We start from the raw sequence: 10,257 nt of genomic DNA on the forward strand, positions 1-10,257 counted from the left end.
AATTTTATTTTTTTTCGCGGAATTTTTATTGAATTGATTTTACATTATGTACGCAATTCTGATTTCATTTTCTCAAAGTAAAATAACTGATTTGCTTTGCGACCAATAAAATTATAGTAACAGAAGAAGCAGTCCGTGTTCCCGCCGTGTTCCCGTTTTCCATTGGGGATAAGGCAATACCCCAGAGTTTGTCGCTTTCAAAGGAATTCGTCGTGGAGTGGGTGCTCCCGAATCCGATTCCGATCAATTTAATATCAGTTCAGCTTTACATCAGTACAGTAAGTATGTATAAAAAAATATATGGTGGGATTTTTTTTTGTATTCTGGTTCAAAAACCTTATTTCATTTAAGACATATGTGATTTTTTTTTAATCTTTCGTTTATTTGGAAGGCTCATTTGCCGTGAAGCGTTACGGAGCCGAAATCAAGTTTAACAATACATTTCTTGATTCTTATACATAGTGTTAGTTTTGGGGAACCGAAAGACTCGCGGTTTAGTCGAGGTTAGGGAATACAATAATACAGTAGGAAAGGAAAGGATTTTAGGGTGCTTAAGTAATTACGATGCTGATGTTCACAAAGTTGACATTCCTCGCATTTTTACATCTGTAACGGGACAAACAAACTTTTTTGGGAGACAACGACGAGAGGAAGACATACGGAAGGGATTAACGACAGACATGGAAATGTACAACAAGAGGAAGACATTCGATATGGGGTACGACAGATAAGGGAATGGACAGGCAATGATTACAGTTTTACATCAGCAACTTTCAAAAATTGGTGGACCAGGGACATGTACTCGAGATCAAGGCCCGACAACACTTCCCTTGTTTTCAGAGATGTTCAGTTAGCGCAGATCTGGGGCCACGATGCTCCTCGCACGCCCACACGACATGATCGATGTCCTGATAATCCTCGCCGCAAACACAGAGATTTCCTTCCGAGAGCCCCACTCTGAAAAGATGTGCATTTAGAGTGTAGTGATTGGACATTAGACGACACATGGTTCGAATGAAGTCTCGTCCCATATTCAATTTTTTGAACCATGGACGCTTCGACACCTGCGGGCGAATTAAATACAGTCATCTACCCAACTCCCCATTTGTCCATTTCTGTTGCCAGCTGTTCAAGGTTTCCTGTCGAACTAATGTGAAAAATTCATCGAAGGTGATTTTCCGATCGTAAATATCACCTTCCATAGCGCCCACCTTAGCCAAAGAGTCCGCTTTCTCATTTCCCGGGATCGAGCAATGAGAAGGGACCCAAGCCATGGTGATTGTGTAAGACCGTTGTGATAAGGCACTCAAAGCTTTCCGTATCCCATTCAGAAGATACGCTGAGTGCTTAACCGGTTTCATTGACCGAACAGCCGAACTTAGACTGTCGGTGAAGATGAAAAAGTGGTCAGGAGGTAGGGATGCGATTTGCTCGAGTGAATAGTGTATAGCTGCTAGCTCAGCAGTATACACGGAACTAGGCTCTTTGAGCTTAAAGTAGCCGCTATGAAAAACGTTGAAAACACCGAAACCAGTGGAGTCATCCATTTTTGACCCATCTGTAAAAAAGCTTCGCTCCTCACTGGCGTGCCCGTATTTGCTTGCAAATAATGGAGGTATGACCTCCGCACACAGAAAGTCTGGTATTCCATGAACCTCCTGCTTCATGGACAGATCAAAAGTAACAGAGGAACTGTTAGAGTCTAAGAAGTTAGCACGATTGGTGTCAACCGAAGATGGGCTTACCTCCAGCGTCATATACCAGTGGTAAATACTCATGAATCGAGATTGAGAGTTTTGTTCGAGCAGCTTCTAGAAGTTGTCAATGACCAATGGATTTAGAACCTCACAACGTATGAAGAACTGAAGCGATAATTCCGCGGATCTGCAAGTACTTCCAGACTCATCGTATGAGTCGAATTCATACAACTCAACGCGATACGGAGACAGCGGTACTGAATCCGTTGAAGTTTCAGCATGTGTGATTTAGCCGCGGACTGGAAGCAGAAACTACCGTATTCGAGAACCGACAGAATGGTTGTTCGGTACAACGTGATAAGATCTTCGGGATGCGCTCCCCACCAAGTTTCCGTTATCGTTCGCATGAAGTTGATTCTTTTCTGGCATTTTTGTGTCAGATACACAATGTGCTTCCCAAAGGTGCATTTCGAGTCGAACCAGACCCCGAGGTATTTAGAAGACATGCTATGAGTGATTGTCTTACCCATCAGTTGGACAGGGAACTTTGCCGGCTTATGCTTTTTTGAAAAGACAACCATCTCAGTTTTCTCCGGAGAGAATTCGATACCCAGCTTCGTAGCCCAAGTGGACAAATTGTCCAGAGTATCTTGCAACGGTCCTTGCAGATCAACTGCGGTTGGCCCCGAAACGGATACAACACAATCATCAGCAAGCTGCCTTAACGAGCAATTTGGCATGAGACATTCATCAATGTCTCTGACGTAAAAATTGTAAAGAAGGGAGCTTAAACATGAGCCCTGGGGAGACCCATGTAGCTAATTCGTGAAGTTGCTGAGTCATCATGAGAAAAACTCATACGCTTCTCTGACAACAAATTGTACAAATCATTGTTTAAAATTGGTGAAAGTCCACACGAGTGGAGTTTGTCGGATAAGACATCAACGCAAACTGAATCAAATAAAAACGGGCTTGGTGGTCATATGGCTACCGCTTCTGCCTCATACGCAGGAGGTCATGGGTTCAATCCCAGGCCCGTTCCATTCCTCCTACTTTGTATCTTTTCATATATTTCTCATGTTCTAGCAATCGCTAGAACTGGAAATGGGCTTTCATACCGTTTCCATCTTCTATCCCTATACATACCTACAACTTGATTAGTTCTAGCAGGTAACTGTTAGAATTCGAAATGAGCGAAAAGTTCGTTTCGGAATCTAATTAGAATACTACATCACCCTTTCATAACTATCACATTGGCAACCCGTTAACCAAGACGAACCTCTGCCATACCTTAACCCCAAGATTCCAATAAAATTCCGCAGGAACTCGTGGCGAGTGCAGAGGTGTTCTCGGCTTGCAGTGGGCGAGTGACTGCATCATCAATTCCTTCCCATCCCCGATGACCGTGAGGACGTGGCCAGCGCCGTTATCGACTATCCAAAAATACTAGAGCCCTCGGACTGTGCACATTGAGGTTGGAGAGCAAATCCCATGCTTCCATCCATTGGTTCCCTGTGCAATTGCGATTGTTCTGGTCGATCACGGAGTAGCAACTACGAAATGCACGGTCATCATGCTCATGCTCATGCTAAGACATCAACGCAAACTGAATCAAAAGCCCCCTTAATGTCCAAAAACACTGAGTCCATTTGCTCTTTTTTAGCGAAAGTAAGCTGAATTTCTGAAGAAAGCAACGCAAGACAGTCGTTCGTTCCCTTGCCCTGCGGAAACCAAATTGTGTATCTGACAAAAAACTATTCGATTCAACCCATTTGTCTAGCCGGAAAAGAATCATCTTCTCCAACAACTTCCGAAGACATGACAGCATCGCGATGGGGCGATACGAATTATAATCCGACGCGGGTTTTCCGGGCTTCTGGATGGCTATCACCCTCACTTGCCTCCAATTATCCGGAACAATGTTGCACTCCAGAAACTGGTTGAACAGGCTCAATAAGCGCCTCTTCGCGACGTCTGGGAGGTTTTTGCCAAATTGAACCTGATTCTTTCCATCCCTGGAGCGGAATTGTTACATGAAAGGAGAGCAAGTGAGAATTCAATCATCGAAAAGGGACGATCCATATCATCCCTGTCAGCAAAAGCATCACGTAGCTCTTGCCTCACCGGTACCGAATCCGGACAAACTTTCTTTGCGAAGTCGAGTATCCACCGCGACGAGCTTTCACGATCTTCTTTTACGGACGACGCGTTACGCATTCTTCTCCCGGCGGTCCACAGAGTTTAAATTGAAGTCTCGCGCGATAAACCTTCAACAAAAGTGCGCCAATATCCGCGCTTCTTCACTTTGACCAGTTTCTTGAACTGGATTTCGAGCGCGGTGTATCGTTTGTGAAGGACGATCGCCCCGTGTTTCCGAAATTCTTTGAACGCGGCGGATTTCACGCGATAAAGTTGCGTACACTCGATGTCCCACCACGGGTTTGTAGGGTTTCCTACGAACCGAAGCTCCTGGCACCGGCCGACGTTGTGCCTGAAGAGCGCTTTCAAGAATCAACTGCGATAGAAACTTGTACTCTTCCCGCGGGGAAGTGCTTCTATCGACTGTATGCCATCGCTGATGGCGTCCGCATATTGTCCCAATCGATGTGCTTCGTGAGGTCATATGAAAGATCGATGGAAGCAGATTGCTTATGTCCATTGGAAATCGAAACTTCGATCGGCAAATGATCACTACCATGGGGATCTTGGACCACCTTCCAAGTACAGTCCAACGATAATGAGCTCGAACAAATGGAAAGATCTAGACGGCTATCTCTTGCTGGAGGAGCCACTCGTGTAACTTCTCCTGTATTCAAAATTGACATATTAAAGTCGTCGCAAAGGTCGTATATCATTGTTGAACGGTTGTCGTCGTACAGTTCCCCCAGCCTGTTCCGTGGGAGTTAAAATCTCCCAAGAGCAACCGTGGCTCGGGCATAACCGAGCAGATGTGCGAGAGATCTCTACGAGATATCGCGGTGTTGGGAGGAAGATATATCGAGGCGATACTGAGGTCTTTTCCTCGAATAGTCACCTGACATGCGACAGCTTCGGTGCCAGACATCGGCGCAAGAAGGAGTGCTGTTTTTTGATCCCTAAAAGCACCCCTCCATATCGATTTTCCCGATCGCGGCGGATTATGTTGAAATCAGGAACTTGAAGGTTCACATCTGGTGTTAGCCATGTTTCACATAAAGCAAAAGCATCGCATTGTGATTTGTTAACTAAAAATTTTAAAATTTTAAAAATAATTTCGGAAAAATACTTTGACAGTTCCACTGTAGAATCGAAATCATGTTAGCCTTATCGACGAAGTTAGCCATCGAAGGATACAAATGACTCGAGGAGGGGTATTTTGAAGCCAGCTGCTTCAGGAGAGGAGTCAGAATAGGAAGAACAGTTTTGACCATGTTCTTCACGGGGTCGGAAGCATCAAAGAAGTTGAGGATGAGCTCCACGATGCCAGAAAGTGTGAACATTGGAGCGCTCGGGAGTTCTTCTGCTCGCTCTCTATGTTCTCTTTCCGACTGAGAAATCGCAAAAATTGGGGCATCTGGGATTTTAGATGTTCCCGGAAGCGGTGGAAACTCTCGATCATCCCGATGTGAAACCACAAAAGTTGAACGTTTTTGAGTATTTCCACCCGCTTTGAATTTGACCATGTTGGATTGGGGCTCACTTTGAGGCTGTTTTCTAGGCTTTTTTGAGGGTCGCTGGCTCTGTTTTATTCTCTTCCTCGTTGAGCCATTGAAAACAAAGGGAACCCCATTTCCAACCTCGGAGTCAGAGCTACCTTGATCGTCCAAAGGAAGAGACGAGTAGATGGTGTCAGAAACGAGTGGAGGAGCGGCCTTCCTCAACATTTCGGCGAAACTTCGCCGAGAACGCTGCTGAAGAGACCGCTTCTGGTGTATTCGCTGCTGTATGTACGTTGGGCAAGCTTCAAGAGCATGTGGAGGGCTTTCATTACAATAGACACATTTCGGTGCCGTCTTGCACGCGCCCTCCATATGCTTCTCTCCGCATGATGCACAGCGAGGTTTATTGCAGCAGTACTGAGCAGTGTGGCCCAGCTGCTTGCAATTAACACAATTCATCACCTTCGGTACATACAGCCGAACAGGTAGACGAAGTTTGCCAATCACCAATCGCCAATCGTAGTCAGGCAGTGCGGACCCAGAAAAAGTGACGTAGAAATTGTCAGACGGGGAATAACTCAGCTTCTCTCCCTCCTGCGACACCGAATACATTTGTTTGCAATCCAGTATCGCAACAGTAGGCAAAGAAACGTTCTTGAAACTACCGAAACCTTGTTTCAGATCGTCGCATGTCATACTTCCCTTCGTCACCACCCCCGCGATCTCACACACTGCTGACGGTGAATACACCTTATATTCGAGAGTGAAAAGCTCGCAGGTGGCAATCTCGTTGGCCTGTTTGCGATCACTGACCGTGACGCGAAGCTTACTGGACGCAACCATATGTCAATGGTCATGACAGATGAGAATCCAGATCCAGATCTTTGCTGATCTGGCTGATATTCAAACATTTGCCTTTGGGTCGAAAGAAAACAACATACGGCCCACTAGAGTCGTGAGGGTAGACCTTGGGACGGGGGCTCGTAGAGGAAATTTTAGCGTTGCTGGTGTCCATTTCGTTTTGGTTTGGAACACCGAATGCAACGAAACATCTGACATGGAATACGAAGTACCCCGCCAACTTCGCCTCGCGCATTGCGGACACGAAATGCGCCGCTGCAGCGAGGCACAATCTATTTTAAAACTAAACAATTATCACAAGGGCAGAAAAAACACACACACAAACAAAATAATGATTTGGGACAGAGGGGAGGACGAGTAAAAAAGAAAGAAAAAACTATTCCAATAAGATGGAGAAGAGAGGGGAACAATGAGAGGGAGCTCAATTAAATATTTGCGTTCACACTGCTGTGTTGCCGGCTAACAGTTCAGGCAGCTTACACTAGCTCGATGGACACTCGCCGGTGGTGCGGTTGAAGCGAACCACGCTATTGTTGGTGTTCTCGCCGCACCCAACACTGCAACTGGGTGGATGGATGGTGGCAGGACGGCAGCGTCTGTGTTGGTGGAGACGCGCGATGGATGATGACTGTCGGCGTGGGACGATGATGCCTGCGCCTGCGACGGACGCCGAATAAACTGCAAAGTTTTGCGTAGTTGCAAAACCAACGAAATGGCTACTTAACTGCTACAGCTAAGCACCACTTCCACTCAAGCACTATGCTTCAAAACACTTTCGAAAAAAAACCGCTACCTGTACTTCAGGAAAAAAAAAACCGAATGAGAAGCAGACCGTACGTGGACTTACAACCGTCTCGCACGGATGCTCGACATGGAATGACATATGTGATTATGCTGGAGCATACTTCATATTTATTCATCAGCTTGGTTTTATGGTATTGAGCTAAATCAAAACCAGAATATACGAATATAGTATGCGTAGATAGAGAATTGATAATAGCACACATGTAAAACGCACAAAGATATGTCTTTTGGATTGTGTTTCAGAAATGTGATCGCAAAGTTTTTACGACTGCAGTTTGCACACTTTACTCATTTCACCGTATTCGGTAAATTTTACCGAAATCTCAACAGCAGAACTGTTCGGTAATTTATTTTACAGATTTTTTGTAATTTTTTCCATTGCTCAACTGTCAAAATCACCGAAAATCAGTTAAATTATTTACCGAACAGTTCTGTTGTTGAGATTTCAGTAAAATTTTACCGAATTCGGCGATTTATTTTAAGTGTGTGCAGACTGCAGGTATGATAAAATAATTTTTCCTTTCTCTTACAAAAACTTGTAACAAAAAGATGTCATTTCCTTCCTAATTCAACCTTTTTATAGAAGGCTCGGAGACTCATAGTCTTATATACAATCAGCTCTACGAACCAAGCTATTGCCTGTTTGTCCTAGTATATGTGTTTGTGCATATGAGTTGTTAAATTTACACCCCCAACGGACTTTAATTGAGTGCAAGAAACAGCTGCTATGGACAGTATGAGCCGGTCAGCCCTTACAGTCAATTTAGGATTAAGAGAGGAAAATTAGTATGATACTCATTATTATAAGATTATAAGAAAAATGCTCTGCATCTCCGTGAGCGCCACGGGAAAGGAATTAGTTTGTTGAAAAAGTAATTCATCTGAAGCCAACTTGGTAAGCGACTAAATATTTATTGTAAACTAAGTTATTTTGAGAACTCGAAGACGAAAACCGTGTTTCAAATCAATCCATTGCAAAATCATGTGCTTCGTTTGATGTTTTCCTTAGGGCCGTCTTAACTCTTAAGCGGTGCTTACTCATGCGCGTAAACCTTGAGGCATAAGAGGTGAAGAAGTTGGCCTTTAACCTCAGAAATCCACGCCACGACTTTGCCTCTTTGAGAAAGTTGTACTGATCTAATTAATGCCTGATCACATTTACACTCTGAGCATGACGTCTTTAATATTGAGTCTGCTCACTTTTGAAAAAATGGGATAGATTAGTTAAAGATATTTTTCGTTTTCCGTTGGACATTTCTAACAAAATAACAAAGATGTTTTATAGAAGAAAGCTTAATACGTATTTGAACCGGTGCCAGCGAAAGTGATACATTTTACATTGAACAAATTTTGCAAAAAACGAATTTTCCCAAAAACTTTGAATATAAAATTCTAATTAGCTTATTTCCAATTCGAAAACTTTCTAGACCGGCACCGGGAATCGAACCCAGCCACCCTCAGCATGGTCTTGCTTTGTAGCCGCGTATCTTACCGCACGGCTAAGGAGGGCCCGAATGTGTGATTGATGAAAAACATATAAATGAAGAAATAATTCTACTAAATTTTATTAGATTCAAGTCTGCCATAGCATAAATAATGTTACAATCACTGTTTAGCTCTGTTTGCCCAGGCCCAATAAGCCGCCTGGAAAACCAATAATAACGAACAATATGAGTGATAATGCGACTCGATCTAATCGGCAAAGACCTGGGTGACGAATAAAGGATCTCGATTGGAAGCTTGGAACATGGAACTGCAAGTCGCTAGGTTTCGCAGGTTGCGACAAGATGATCTACGATGAATTACATCCCCGCAACTTCGACGTCGTGGCGCTGCAGGAGATTTGTTGGATAGGACAGAAAGTGTGGAAAAGCGCATCGAGCGGCTACCTTCTTCCAAAGCTGTGGCACCGCCAAAGGGCTGGGAACCGGCTTCATAGTGCTGGGTAAGATGCGCCATCGTGTGATTGGGTGGCAGCCAATCAACGCAAGGATGTGCAAGCTGAGGATTAAAGGCCGTTTCTTCAACTATCAACGTGCACTGCCCACACGAAGGGAGACCCGACGACGAGAAAGAAGCGTTCTACGCATAGCTGGAGCAGATATACTGCGGGACGTCAAAATCGTCATCGGTAACATGAACGCACAGGTAGGAAGGGAGGAAATGTATAGAGCGGTCATCGGACCGGACCGGACCGACCGGTCTGCACACCGTATCGAATGACAACGGCCAACGATGCATAAACTTCGCAGCTTTCCCCGCAAAAAATATCCACAAGGCCACATGTAGATCACCTAACCAAGAAACGGAAAACCAAATCGATCACGTTCTAATAGACGGTAAATTCTTCTCCGACATCACGAACGTCCGCACTTACCGCAGTGCGAATATTGAATCCGACCACTACCTCGTTGCAGTATGCCTGCGCTCAAAACTCTCGACGGTGTACAACACGCGTCGAAGTCGGACGTCGCGGCTTAACATTGGGCGGCTACAAGACGGTAGACTAGCCCAATAATACGCGCAGCATCTGGAAGTGGCACTCCAAACGGAAGAGCAGCTAGGCGCAGCGTCTCTTGAAGATGGCTGGAGAGATATAAGAGACGGAGCAACTGTACCGCGCTAATAACACACGAAAGTTCTATGAGAAGTTAAACCGTTCACGTAAGGGCCACGTACCATAGCCTGATATATGTAGAGACATAAACGGGAACCTTCTTACGAACGAGCGTAAGGTGATCCAAAGGTGGCGGTAGCACTACGGAGAACACCTGAATGGCGATGTGGTAAACGAAGATGGCGGTATGGTGATGGACCTGGGGGAACGCGCGCAGGACATAATTCTACCGGCTCCGGATCTCCAGGAAATCCAGGAGGAAATTGGCCGGCTGAAGAACAACAAAGCCCCTGGGGTTGACCAACTACCGGGAGAGCTATTTAAACACGGTGGTGAGACACTGGCTAGAGCGCTGCACTGTGTCATTACCAAGGTTTGGGAGGAGGAAGTTTTTGGCGCAGGAGTGGATGGAAGGTGTCGTGTGTCCCATGTACATAAAGGGCGATAAGCTGGATTGTAGCAACTACCGCGCAATCACATTGCTGAACGCTGCCTACAAGGTACTCTCCCAAATTTTACGCCGTCGACTTGCACCAATTGCAAGGGAGTTCGTGGGGCAGTACCAGGCGGGTTTTATGGGCGAACGCTCCACCACGGACCAGGTGTTCGCCATTCGCCAAGTACTGCAGAAATGCCGCGA

The sequence above is a fragment of the Armigeres subalbatus genome, chromosome 1 (assembly GCF_024139115.2).
Source record: "Armigeres subalbatus isolate Guangzhou_Male chromosome 1, GZ_Asu_2, whole genome shotgun sequence".
NCBI lineage: Eukaryota > Metazoa > Arthropoda > Insecta > Diptera > Culicidae > Armigeres > Armigeres subalbatus.